This window comes from Cuculus canorus, chromosome 3 (assembly GCF_017976375.1).
Source record: "Cuculus canorus isolate bCucCan1 chromosome 3, bCucCan1.pri, whole genome shotgun sequence".
NCBI lineage: Eukaryota > Metazoa > Chordata > Aves > Cuculiformes > Cuculidae > Cuculus > Cuculus canorus.
The window spans coordinates 66,051,276-66,065,945 of record NC_071403.1 but is presented as its reverse complement, the minus strand read 5'-3'; positions in this window follow the sequence as shown (position 1 = coordinate 66,065,945).

The following is a 14,670-nucleotide window of genomic DNA, read 5'->3' as shown; positions in this document are numbered from 1 at the left end:
ATGCTGTCCAAGTCTTACAGAACGTGGTAGGCACACAGTGGGTTTGTGCTCTTTGTTCTGGCATTCCACATACAAAATCCAGGGGTGGATCAAATACATCTCTCAATGTCAGGGCTTGGGCTACTTTGGATTCACCCATGTCTTTGTGCAGTACCAAGTTTCTGCGAGAAGCAATGAGATTTCTCACCTTTGGTTTCTGCATCACCAAATATAGTCATGTTGTGGAACTCCAGCATCCAGATGGGATGATGAATTCTCTGAATCAACCCCAGGATGTTATTGTCTCAACTTGTAAAGCTCTTGAGCTGTGTTTGGACTAGGACTGGGATTAGGTGCATGGAATTGGGTTCTGTGCTGAGAACAAGCCACTCTGTTTATCATTTGAGTTTGGGGAGCATTTATTCTGTTATAAAAAAAGACCTAGTACCCTTTCCTAAGTTAATTAAGCTCTTCCAGAAAACGTTATGGAAATGTATTACTCTAACCCAGAAATTACTGTCTTGGCAACTTGCTACAGTTCTAAGTTGCCTTTTTATTCTTCCTTGTCACTAGGGTACTCTTTCATTTTCACCAAAGTCCCCAACGATTATCATCATTTACACGTGAAGTAAAGACCTAAATTGACCAATTGTACAACAATCCCTTTTATGATTGACATTATGCCTCTGTCAGAGATAGAACTAGCAATTCCACCTGTATGGCATGGATGAGTGAGTTTTATTTGGGGAAGGGTAGGTGAACTAATCAAGCCTACCTCCTCCTTCACTGATTCCCCTAAAAAACGGGGAAGATACTGGAATTAGCCTCATACCATTTATTTCGCATCCTTATCCCACCTACTGAGAGGTTGTATTAAGAAATGCAGAACCATCTTAAAAGCTGGGAAGTGCTGGGTGTAGCAATGCCATGTGCATAGGGCTGTGAAATGGACCTAGACTTAACAGCATGTGTGATGTAGAGTCAGAAGGATGTGAGCAGGGCAGCTGCGTGGCCTGTGTGTCTGGCTTCAGCCTACAGTGTGCTGCAGCTCCTTGCTTTTCAGGTTTGGGTCCTGTGAGCTTGGGTGGCTCAAGACTGCACTGTGATACGGTTTTCAATCACATAGCCATAAGCTCATTTCCCTAGAGGAATCGTATCACTAAGTAGGATTGTTGTTCTTTGCAGGAACTTTTATGAGAGAAGACTTGAAGAATTTGTTGTGTTTAGCTTAGCAAAATAAAGGTTAAGAGAAGATTTGATGTCTTAAAAAGAAGAGTAAACAACATGGATGTAGAAATGTAAGTGGAAGACAAATGTGTGCAAAATGGATGTTAATGAATTTAGACTGTGAATTAGAATATTTGGAATTTTTGGACCAAGGAGACTGTGGAACAACTTCCTGTGCTGAGGGCAGGAAGGCCATCCACTTTGAAAGTGGAGACTGATCAATTTATGAAAGTGCTTATGTGATATATTTGCCTGAGATAGCAAGAGACTAAACTCCAGAAGCCAGAAGCTTTCCAGTTCTGTGTTTCTATTTAATGTTTCTTTTATTGCTTATTACATGTATACTTCAATGTAGTTTACTGTATAGCATTATCCTGTGTTAATAAAAGAAAAATTAATTTCCTTTAGAGCATTTCAGGAGTGCTATTATCCTGCTAACCATTAATGACTTCACCCTGGTCACACTAATATGAAGTGGTTGGCATTATCTTGTCTTATGCTCAGGAAATGAAAATTAGCAACACTTTAGGATACCCACATGGAGAAATATAGGACCTTTATCTCCAGAATGGTAATACTAAATCAAAGACCTTCATTTCCAGGGTGGGAAATGATTTGTGCTACGTGACATGTACTGAATGTCCACCTCCCACTGACTTCAGATGCACCTACTCGCATTCAGCATCTTAACAGCTCACACCACAACTTACTTAATTGGGAAGTGGGAGGAAACAAGGAATATATATAATGCAAATTCCTTAGACTTACCTGCGAACTTAAGGATAGTTAGAATCAAGATTTCTAGAGGCTCAGTTATTTGCTGTAACTGTAAAACTCTCCTTTCTTTTTCAAAGCAGAACCTGTCCTACCCCACTTGCTTTCCAAGTAGGGAAAAGGTAGAGACAGAATCTTCCTTCCCTACAGTCTGTGCAATGGGTACATGACAGGTGAAAGCAGTATCTCACAGAGCAGACATGTAGCACAGTGAGTTAAGGTGAGCACAGAAAGCCTAAAAAGCATGCTTCTGTCACAGGATTTACAGAGGCTGCCATGGAGCATCAGTATGACCGAGCCCTTTGGATCCACAGCAAACTCCTGTACTATCTGAAATTGCCCTGTTGTAAGCAGCGGTAGAAAAACTTACTCATTCTGTGTCCTGCCTTGAGTGTGATGGAGAATCTTTACAACTAGTCTCATGTCTGATTAATGACGAGGGGACACATTTCAAGTTTCTAAAGGATCTGTGTTCTAGCAGTTACAGGACTTTTATCTTTAGCTCCCAAGCTGCTTCCTGTCCTCCTCTTTGCCTTATTATCTTCCCCCTTATTTGCATTGCTATTGCATCTCAAAACTGCAATTGCCCCTGATTTTCTGTGTCAGAAACAGCTAAACCATGCTAGCTGAAACACGAGAAACATTCTAAATGTGTTCATACAGTCTGATCTGTGTTTAAGCCTTTGGAGAGGAACTAAAACAACAGTCACAACTTTTCTAGATAAAGTAAGACATTAGATTTGTTTACATCATGCTTGCTTTGGGGACTTGGGAATGGAGGGATGAGGAGAAGATCTTTTGTTGCATTACTGTGTTTTGTGTTCATATTGCAAAGGTGCTAGAGGTTGGGAGAAGTGCTCTTCTACTTATGTTAAAAATAAAATGTCACCCATTTAAGGGGCTGAAGCATCATCAGTGTCCAGTAAGTAACAAATAAATGTGAGCTAGTGGGATGAAGCTCTTTAAATGTTATTTAGCCTGATTCTGTATTGTATCTGTACTGTGCTGTGAGCAAGGCCATGGGACTCCTTTGATTTTCAAAATAGTTGCATGGCGTGTTCATTACTGGGATAAACTAATCACTTCAGGGAGGACGAGCCTCTGAAGGAAGTTGTTGAGTGTGTAGCTAGTCATGGGTGCTATTTTATGCAAACCATTTTCTTCTGCTGGGAGAAGAGGAATCGAGGAATACTGGGGTTAGGAAGGTGAGTGTCAGTGTGGAGGGTGGCACTGAACCTCAGTTTTGCTGCTGAATGCCATTTGTCTGGTTAAACTAGCTGCAGGATACGTGTATCTCCATGCTGGGAGTAGTTTGGTCTTTGCTGATGAAGGATTATATTGATGAATGTCTGCTGTGGGGTAAATGCTGCTATAGTCTGATACACTGAAGCAGCTACTGGTAGTGGTTGGTAGTAAAGTGTCAGCCTTTGGCATTTTTTCTTCCCTCCTACCATTACAGTAGTTGATGTTAAATTCCATTCCTGTTTCTGGAGGTGCAATATATTATACCTTATTGCACATAACAGTGTTTGTCTGCATCCTTCCCTTCACTGGCATGTGTTACTGAAGACTGGAACAGGCTCTAGAGAGCAGAGTAAAACCTGTGTTACATGGGTGAGCTATCACCCTGCATCAGAGAGCTTTCCTTTCCTTCTGTTGCACTGTAAGGGAGGGAGGATGCTGGCTACACAGAACCATTCCCTTCTTTGTGCTGTTAGCATAAAAAATACAGGTTAATCAGTCCTGGTCCTAGGCAGGTCCAGTGAATCTCTTGTGAAGTGGCTCCAAAGACCTGGGGCCCCACTGTGCTGCACCTGCCAAGAGTGTCTTGTGGAGGAGTGCTGTAGGGGATTCCTCTCCAGGAGGACCATGCACTAGTCTAGCTGGACACAAAGCTTTTGCAGATCTCCCTTGGGCCTCCCTCTTATTTTCCCTGGCTCTGTACCAGCAGTTGTGACTTGCCAGTAGGAGGACAGAGGAGCCAGCTGGAGCTAAATGAAAGTTGAGGTGTGTCTTCTTTTATAGAAATGAAACAAATAGCCTCATAATGGCTTTTGTTCAGTTAAATGCAACTTGCTTTTTCAAAGCAAAAAGGACTCCCTTATGCATGAACAAACAGGAGTCGCAAAAGTCACTGAGATTTTCACCTAATTTTTATCCTCCTGAAGCCTCTTCTATCACGAGGCAGTGATAGGGCCCCTAAAATGAAGATAAATGCAGCTAATTTCCCTTTAATGGTGATTTGATTATTCTTTCATTACAAGTAACTAGTTCCCTTTTCTAATTATATAGCATGTTTTTATCGAAGAAAAATTACCTAATTTATGGGAGTGGACCATTAAAGTCACTCATCCATGAACAGTTTATTGTGGTGCTATGAGATTGCTGGTTTCAGAAAATGTCTGTATTACAGTAGACATGTATAGATTTGTGGCTCTTCTGCTGTCTTACAATGATTGTGACAAATGAGAAAGCAGGGAACATGAATGGATGTGCAAAGCACAAATTAAATGCAAAGGGCAGAGGGCATAAACCCCGCACACATTTAGGATGTTGTGAAGGGAGTGAGAAGCATTGAAGGGGAAGGGGATACTGAGGAATGAGAAAGAAATGCTCAAAGGTGCGCTGGTACTTGGAAAGGCTTCGTCAGCTAGTTGTTTAGTGAATTCAGGTGCAGCTCTGTCTGTTATGCCTTTGATCTCTGCACTTCTTGGTTTTTATCTCTCTCTTCTTCTCCTTCCCTGCAGTATAAGCATGTTATTCAAAGGAGATCAGTCAACTAGATTACACAACAGGGACGGAAACGGGCCTGTTGGAGGTGTAGTGAGGAGCACGGTGAGCTTATGAGCAAGCCTCGGGTCCTGCAGGCAGGTCGCTGCAGGCCACTCTGATTATTTTGGTTATCTAAACTGATGTAGCTGTGATGGGCTAGCGATGACAACAGGCGGGAGATGTCAGATGGTGCAGAGGCTAAATCTCTTACTAGATCAATTAACAGTCAGAAAAATAGACAAGGATTTGATCTGAGAGCACCCAACATATTTTCTCTGTATAAACTAAACACACTTTTTTGTTCTATGCAATATAATATTAAGGCTGATGGATATTTGAAGGTCAAGTGTTTGTATGGGGAAAATGATAGGGTGAGATGGAGGTAAGATGGGGTAATTCTCCACGTGGAAACTCCCTTCTAGAAAGAAAGCCATTTCTATTCAAAATTCAGTGCCTGCTAAGGATGCAGTAACAATGAACTGTAATTATCAGGTTATTTTCAGTGTAGGCAAACCATAATAATAAAGCAAGTAAAGGAAGAAGACAGAAAAGACTGAGATGGAAGCAGGTAGTCAAGCAGTTAAGCAGAGGTGCCTGTGGGAAGATGTGATATAACTATCCTTTCTCAGATGAAGTTTATAGGTGAAAATAAACCTGTAGTAAGGCTCAGAAATTTGTTTAAAGGTAAAATATTTTTTCAAACTCAGCTTTCAAGAGTTCTTGCTTTTCCATCATTTCAACACGGATGCATATGTATTGATTTTTTCCTTACAATTTGTAATGACAAGGATTTGGTTATGAGTTTAATTAGGACTCAGTACTGTCTTCCTTGTACAAATGTCAGAAATCTAAGGACTATGAAAAGTGCATATTAGATCTCTAGCTAGTTATTATTATGTACCTGGTACATCATTAATAATGATTAATATATAGAACAAAATAATCCTTCAATGGAAGAAGGGAATGGCATATGCACATATATACGTATATACCTATATACAGGTACATATGTATGTATATATATACACACACATAGGTATATATATCCTTATGTACATATAGATATATATACATATATGTGTGTATATATGTATACATACCTATGTATATACATATTTTAGGCCGAAATGCTCTTTGATGAGCCAAGAACAGGACGCTATACATGCATCTTTAGTGTCTGAATTAATTTTGGCAGTTAACATGCTGTGTCTTTGGTTTACTGAAAAATTTTTTCACCATTGTACTTATCTGCCATCATTAGAAGCAAGCTACTTAATGATGGCCTGTACTAATGCAAGTTGTATCACTTAATTACTTGCGTTAATGTTGTAGGAAGCCTTGAATACACAATATGAGTGTCTGTGGAGCTACAAGCAAGAAAGGGAAGCTTCAGATTAGTGAAAGAGGTATCTAGGCAATGGGTTGCCTCCTACATTAGTGAGAAAAAAACAATGGGAAGTTTTGCTTTCTGGAGAAACCTAAATCAGAAAGGCTTTTCCCTTTCCCTCTTTTCATGTTCTGCTGCTACTGAGGGAGTAGAGCTTTCTGTTGAGGTAAAGAGCTAAGCTTATGACATATAGCACAAAAAAAAGAGCAAGATAACACACTGCTGTTTGCTGTGTTGGTAGGTAATGCCATTCCTGCAGTGGAGATAATTCTGAATAGAGAGAGTCAAATGTGGACCTGATCCATGGATGAGTACATGAGGAGTTTACTCTGAGGATGCTAGATGTTCACAATGCTAAATAGTGATGCTTGAAGAAATTTTCAGATCTAATTTCCATGTATTTGAACACTGGAGACTTTCAAATAGAACACAGAGAAAAGCTGTAATTAAATCCCAGTATTTTTTCCATTCTGCTGCTTTATGGGATTCTTCTCAGAGCAGTTAAATGGTTCCTGTTCTCAAATTATTCTTGTTTGTGTAACCTTCAGTGAAGTGTTTTAGAAAGGTTAGATGTTATTGTTATGTAGTTAGCATTGCCCCACTTCTTAAGAACGAGCAATTTTATTAATTGATCTAATTTATGTAGGTTTAAATACAAAGTTTCTATAATTTTTTGCCTGTGCTTAAAAGTTATGCATGGATCTTTAAAAGCATAAGGTATAATAATTACAGAGAAGGCTTTAGTATAAAATGTTATGTTAAATCTACCAAATATTTAATACATCTCTGTTTTTCTGGTGTCACAGATTACCTCTTTTCTTAGCTATTTCATTCAAATGTTTTCCTGGAGAACCAATGCCTTTACTTTCCTAGATGTGATATTGGAGGAGTCCTGGTTGGCCACTTTGCTTTATTGTTCCCATGCTGCTGTCGTCAGAGCTGGGTAGGAAATGAATGTCCTTCTCTGTCAAACTCTTCAGGAATTCAGGCTTCACCAGTGCCTCACCACCCTCAATGTAAAAAATTTCTTCCTTATGTCCAATCTAAACCCACCCTCTTTCAGTTTAAAACTGCTGCCCTTTGTCCTTTTACTACAGGCCCTGGTAAAAAGTTTTTCTCCATCTTTCTTGTAAGCCCCCCTTATGTATTGAAAGGCTGCAATAAGGTCTCCCTTATAGATTAACAGAAGGATACATCCTGGAAATGTTAAGTCTGTTTCACAAGACTTTGTTAGGACACTTCACAGAAAGACAGACATGGATTTCTCTCTTGTAGCCATAATTCCAGGCTGCTGAATTTTTGAGCATAACAGTTCTAGGATTTCTTTGAAGCCTGTGAAAAGTGTTTTCAGGGGACAATATTTCCCATCCCACTGAGCCTGTGGAAGTGTCTCCTTCTGGATCCTTAAGTAACTAAATAAAACGGAACAGGTTGAACATAAACCAAAGTCTACAAATATGAGAGCAGTTTTGTGAATATTCATAATGACTGAAGTTTGCTTCTAGTGAACCAATGCAAAGACTACATACTAATTCTGTGCTGGTACATTCACTCAGGAGGCACATAAGTAAGCCTGGATGTAGGGCTTAATTTCACGCTGTTTAAAGTGTTGGGTTTTTTTAGGGGGCTGAGTTCTCCAGATTTTCCCTTTTGTATCACAGTTACATACTTTCATTCAGAGTAACATATTTTTTTCAGGGGGAGAGGAATATTCTGTATCGCTGATGCAATTGGTTTTATTGTTGTTCTTGGCACACAGCCATTTATTTGATCTGAACCAACAGTAGTTGCAGGGCCTTATGAGTAGGATGATTATCACTAAGAGTCATTTAGTGCTTTACTTTCACAGTGCACAAACTCCCTTTGATTCATGTTAGAAGGATAAGGTCAGATTTTCATCTGGTGTAAATCAGAGAAAAATGCTGCCAGTTGTGAATGTGTGTCCTTTGTATTTAATTAATTGCTTGAAGATTTTTCTTGTAAGCCCATTGTAGGATTTGTACAATCTCATTAGTCCGTCCTTGCTTCTGAAATTCTTCTACTATACCTCCGTGGACACTTTCTGTTTCTCGTATATCTTTGTGATGGGAGACTTGGAACTGAATGCTGCTTGCAAGGTGAGACTGAATTGATTTAGACAGTGGTTTAGTGCTTTCAGGACTTTTCTCAGTCCAGGGCTTTCTCATATCCTGTCAGCTTTTTAGAGTGATGTTGAACATTGTGCAAATGTTCTTATTTTGCTGACCACATCAATACCTAAATGATTTCTTCCAAAACTTATACTCAATAACATGGATTTTCCTCTGTTTTGTGTTGTCCATTCAACCGCCATTTGTTAGGTCTGTGTGCAGTTTTTTTCACAGCCTTATCTCAGGCTCCTGTTTTGACTATCAAATAACATTGTGTCACTTGTAAACTTGCCCTGCTCACTCTCTTTTCCAGATTATTAGTCAAGGCATTGAGAAGTAGCCTGCTTCTTTAGGCACTGTGCAATTAATTTTTGGCGTAAGTAAAAAATAAAACTTTTATTCCTGCTTGTTTGCCTACACCCGTGACAATGACAGAACTTAATGCAGCTGAAAAGGCAGCTAAAAAAGTCATCTTGTCCCTGTAGACTTTAGTATTGGCTGATGTTTGAACCAGTTTGGATAAAAAATTATGCCGTGAACAGCTGTGGTGGCATCAAAATCTCAGGGTGGTTCACAGAAAGCTGTAGGAGCTGCACAAGTGGAGCCCATCGATGACTTTTTTGCATGGCGTACAGAGCTGTGCACTGGTTATCTGGAACCTAACCAGCTCTGACTGCCATCGTCCAGCAGCTAAGGTAATGGGTGCGTTCTGCTCTCTACAAGATGTGTAAGCCTGGCTGGTACACTGGAGATTGTACACAGCAGACCTGATTGCACTGGTTTCAGTGTAAGGCGCTCTCTACATTTTTTCTTTTTCTTTCATCAGTTATTACCAGGAATGGATGTTTACGCACATAGCTTGCATCACTGTGGCTCATTCAACAAGCATGGATAGTATGGAAGTCTGAAATCCCTGGAAACTCTCCTCTCTTTGCTATGCTATATTCCCAGAGCTTCAACATAGGATGATTAAGTCCTGGCATCTTTTACATTCCCAAATGATTGCCTGGCTCCTAGTCAGCTATGGGCTTTCTACTCTTCTCATGCTGCTGAAATATTGATACTGCTTCATTGCAAAAGAGCTACTTAATACCCATGTTTAAGTACAAGAGCCTGATGTGAGACATTCTATTCTGTATTTCAGCTCATCCTTCAGATGCATGTAGGCAGCTTGCAGGGTGAACGGGCTGAGGTGTCGGGGGAGAGAACGTGTGAGCAGATGGGGAAAAATGGGATCAGATAGCAAAACACCAGGACAGGAGTCTCAGCTGAGAAATCTGAACAAAAGGAAGTGTTTCATTAGTTGGAAGGAGATGGTTATGTCTAGTCCAATTTGGCAAGGAAGATCCACTTACTTTTCCACATTTTGCCAAGGCAGCTTCTGAGGGAGCCGTTCCTGCAGGCCTGTCTCCCCTCTTGGTTTGTCTTTAATTATGAACAGTAGAAGTTTGCTGGGGGTGCCTTCGGGAAGGCAGCACGAAGGATGCTGGAAGGCTCTGTGCTTGTTCACTGAAGCACGAGAGCAAATTCTGTGCACGTTTCAAGACAAGAGCAGACCTGGTTGGCTGTGTCTGCCTCAAATGCTGCAATCCTACCTTACAATTCACTCATACTGCCTGCACAAGAGTAGCCTAAATCTTCTATATGCTGGCCCCTTTGCAGCTCCCTCCTGCCCTCCATCCACCAAAACAGCCTCAGCTCCTCCTGAGCTGGAATTTGTTGTTCAAACAAAAAAGCCCAGTGACTTAGAGCATCCGAGTAAGATCCCAGAAGAATTTTCAGTGCCAGCACATTTATTTTATTACTGGTGAAAATGGCTCTTCTTACCCCTCTCAGTATCACACTTTGGGTAGTCAACCCTGTATCACATTAGCAGGGAGTTGTCAGATTGCGCTTAGCTAGAAATGTTGAGTGCTCCTTTTTTGCTGCTAAATTATGGGCTTCTGTGTTTGTAGCAGAAATTCTGGTGTTAATTCCTAAATACATGACGTTATATTCCATAATCTTCAGTTTTATCCTTCCTGTTTCACTGTTAGCCCACCTGTATAATACTCTGATCTTCCTTTGCACTGACACAGCCTTTGAGTCTTGTGCTATGCTTTAGTTTCATTAGCATGTTTCCATTTTTTTGTGCCTAAGTTATTAATGAAAGTATTTAATAAGATCGGTTCCAAGGTCCCAAGCTTTAAGAAGCCTTAATTGGTTGTGCAGGGTACATTTTGTAGATAAACAAAGGACACAGCACAGATCCTCATGCGACCAAATCAGCCTAATCCTGGTGACTTCTGTAGAGTTATTCTGGTTATTCAGAGGATGCTGCTTCATTTCAGTCTTTTGTCCTGCACACTTATAGCAAAACTGTCCCTTGTCCTATGGCTTGAGTAGCTTTATAAGGACAATGAAGTGTGATTTGGAAGAAGCAAGCATGACTGGATGGATAGCACTGATATTGAGGTGGAGGCTGGATAGAAATCCTAGTATTTTACCACTGAGTGCTTTTGCAGCAACTTTGTAAGGAAAAAAATGCTAGAAGGTCTTGTGCAGATGTGGGAAGAGGCCATGGATACATGAGCTGAGTGCCGTGAACAGCCAGATAAGGAGCCTCACAGAAATGCTGTACGTTCTCGGGGGCATAGAGTCAGAAAAGCATTGTGCTCCTGGTGTGACTCAAACAGCCACTTGTGAAAACAGATACATCTTTGTATAAAGCATTAGTCAAGCTTATTGCATGTCTTCTTGTGTATGAAATACTATTACAATGATTCACATGTATCTTTTACCTTATTTTATACACAGAATTAATCGCGCTTCCTGTGGAATAGAAAGATATTTTTGATTATTTTTTAATAAATAGCAAGGAGCACATATAGCCAAACACTGAACAAAAAACCATTACTAAGCATCTGAAAAGCAGTTAGAGGTATTAAAACCCATGGGCTCCAGGAGGGTTTTCTGCCTCTCCATGACCCCCAAGAGCTGTTTTGCTGTAGCGTATCAGCCCTTTTCCTGCCCTTTTGTGTCTCTCTTCTCTTTATTATACTGAAGCTCTGGGGAAACACAAAGGAGATGAACAAGAAGTTGCTTTCCAACTTAAAGGCATCAACTCAGTGCAGATGTTCTTTTGCCCTTTCCTCAGGTTTGGGTCTTCATTCTCACAGACTCTTTCCAGACCTAAACAAACCTGAAGCTACACGGATTTCATCTTCCTGAATTTTTGCTGGTCTCCTGGGCCTGCTGTGTAAAGACCATGATTGTCTCATAACTTGAGGAGAAATCTATTAAACACAGCATGGCTTTTCAGGCATGGCTTTTTGTGGCATCCAGGGAAGGAGCAGGAGGGTAGAAGGCTGTTATCTGGAGAGAGGCTTCAGGAGGTGTGTGTGTCTCTGCTGGGAAGGTTGATGTCTACTTTCAGTATGGGGTAGCAAAGTGTATGAAAGGCAAATTAGTAAGTGGGCACCTTTAGGGCTGTCCTCACTTTGAAGGTTGTCACTGTCAAGCTTATTGCCAGCAGGAAAAATCAGATTTTTTTTAATGAAGGTAGGGGCAGAGGTGAAAAAATACATCCTATTCTTCCAGAATACTGGCCCCAGACTAGACATAAGCTCTTTCCCTCCCCATATGAGCACCACAAAACAGCTGTGTCGATGCACAGTCTCTGTGCTAAGGGAGAGCACTACTTTTGGCATAAGTTCATTTAATTCCAGCAGGTCAGCATGAAGTGCACTGCAAAATGACAGGAAAGCTGCAGAGAATTCCCTGTAGCAACTGTCAGAATTGCTTTCCTTTGGCAAGTGTCTGCATTGCCTGAGCTCAGCAATTTCCCTCATAATAATAATTTATGCTGGCTCAAAGCTGAGGGCAGCAATTAAACTGTAAGCCAGCAACATGTCTCTAGAAGTTTTTCCCTGCTTGTTCAGTAAGCGCTGTTAGAATAAAAGAACTAAAAGAACTTTTCCTTCCAACTGATGTGGTTTTCCTTTAGCTGTGGATTTCTTTGACTGATGTAATGCCCTGTCATCTGGGCAGTCAGCTCAGCGGAGGAGGAGGCAACAAGCATAATCAGTGATCTGGACAAGGGGATCGAGCGCACCCTTACTAAATTTGCGGACCACACCAAGTTGTGTGGGAGTGTTGATCTGCTTGAGGGCAGGAAGGTCCTACTGAGAGATCTGGACAGACTGGATCAATGGGCCAAGGCCAACTGTATAGGATTCAACAAGGTTCAGTGTTGGGTCCTGCACTTGGGACACAACCCCATGCAATGCTGCAGCTCTGGGGAAGAGTGGGTGGAAAGCTGCCTGTTGGAAAAGGACCTGGGAGTCCTGATCAACAGCTGGCTAAACATGAGCCTGCAGTGGCCCAAGGGGCCAAGAAGGCCAAGAGCATCCTGGCCTGTATCAGAAACTGTGGCCAGCAGAAACAGGGAAGTGATTGCTACCCTATACCATTCTTGCAGCCTAGCTGCATTTTCCTTATTTTGATCACAATGAGTGTCCTAACTAATGTTGTATCCCTCATCTTATTTTCTTCCTGCACTAAGCACTTGCTAGGGACGTGACCAAGAGGCAACCTCTTCAAAAGGTCATCAGCTCCAGACTTCAGTATGAGATTGTAGTGATAAATCAATCGCTGCCAGCTAGAATATGGAAGACCAGCACTGGGCTGTTTGTCAGAGCACAAGAAGGCAAGTAATGGCTGCAGCAAAAAAGAAGTTGGAATGTCAGCAAAAGAATGTTTGCATAAGAAAGATGCACCTACTGTTATTCTGAAAGGGTTAGACTCCTCCAACAGCTTACTGAACTTGCTGCCAAAATGGGTTTAAATCTTGGCCAGCTTGCAATAAGTAACATTAGTTGTAGAAGTAAGACTAGCTAATACTAGTTTACAAGCTCTCCTACGCAGAACCTAGGTGGGGACGAGGATGACATCCTACCTTCAGTGACACTGATCTCTCTCTTGGTTCAGAAGACAAAGAGGTGGGAAAGCTTGTGCTTCTCCACAACCTCCTTTCGGGTAGTTGTAGAGAGTAGTAAGGTCTCCCCTCAGCCTCCTCTTTCCAGGCTAAACAACCCCAGCTCTCTCAGCCGCTCCTCATAAGACTTGTTCTCCAGCCCCCTCACCAGCTTCGTTGCTCTTCTCTGGACACACTCCAGAGCCTCAACATCCTTCTTGTGGTGAGGGGCCCAGAACTGAACACAGTATTCAAGGTGCGGTCTCATCAGTGCTGAGTACAGAGGGAGAATAACCTCCCTGGACCTGCTGGTCACACCGTTTCTGATACAAGCCAAGATGCCATTGGCCTTCTTGGCCACCTGGGCACATTGCTGGCTCATGTTCAGTCGGCTGTCAACCATTACCCCCAGGTCCTTCTCCTCCGTGCAGCTCTCCAGCCACTCTTCCCCCAGTCTGTAGCACTGCATAGGGTTGTTGTGCCCAAGTGCTGGACCCGGCATTTGGCCTTGTTGAACCTCATCCCATTGGCCTCAGCCCAGCAGTCCAGCCTGTTCAGATCCCTTTGCAGAGCCTCCCTACCCTCCAGCAGATCCACACTTCCTCCCAGCTTAGTGTCATCCACAAACTTGCTGAGGGTGCGCTCAATGCCTTCATCCAGGTCATTGATAAAGACATTGAACAGGACTGGACCCAGTACCGAGCCCTGAGGAACCCCACTTTTTTTGTTTGAGCCACATCTAAATGTGCAGTATTGCCCTTTTTCATTCCTGTATTAGTGTTTAAGCTGTAGTTCCACTGTTGTGCTACTCCTCAGGCTTAAGCAGCTCTCTGACTGCATAGGAGAAGGAATCACCATTCCCAGCTGGACACAGTTATTATCGTTTATTGTTTACTGTGTATTGAGTGTTCATCTCAATTCTATTAAACTCAGAGCAAGTTCGTGAAAAGCAGTATACATAACTCCTATCCCCCTGACATCCATCCAGTTGGACTTAGACATGGAAAGAGGAAGACAAAAAGCCCTCTTCTGGCTCATCCTTTGCTGTAGGAAATCACTCTCCTTCCACTTCCCCACATTCTTTGCATTCTTTCGCAACTGGGGCTAAGTCTGGAGTGAGAACCAGCCAGACCATGAGCTTCCTGCAAAGCCACTCAGGCACAGGGTTGAACCTCAGCAAATGTTCACCTGCGGGAGAAGGGGGAATGTGCCTTGCAGAGCATGTTATTCTTTCCACTGAAGGATTAGGGATCTGTATCTGCAAAGGAGAGGGAGCATGGAGGACAAATATCTTCTGTTCAAATCTGTTCCCTTTCAATGATGGGGAGAGGAAAGGTTCCTTCTGCCTGGTGGAAAAAGCAGAACCAACAGTAGATTTGATCGCTGAGCTCAGGACATCATATTATCTAGCTTCCCCATAAAATTCCCTGAATTTTACCATTTGTGTT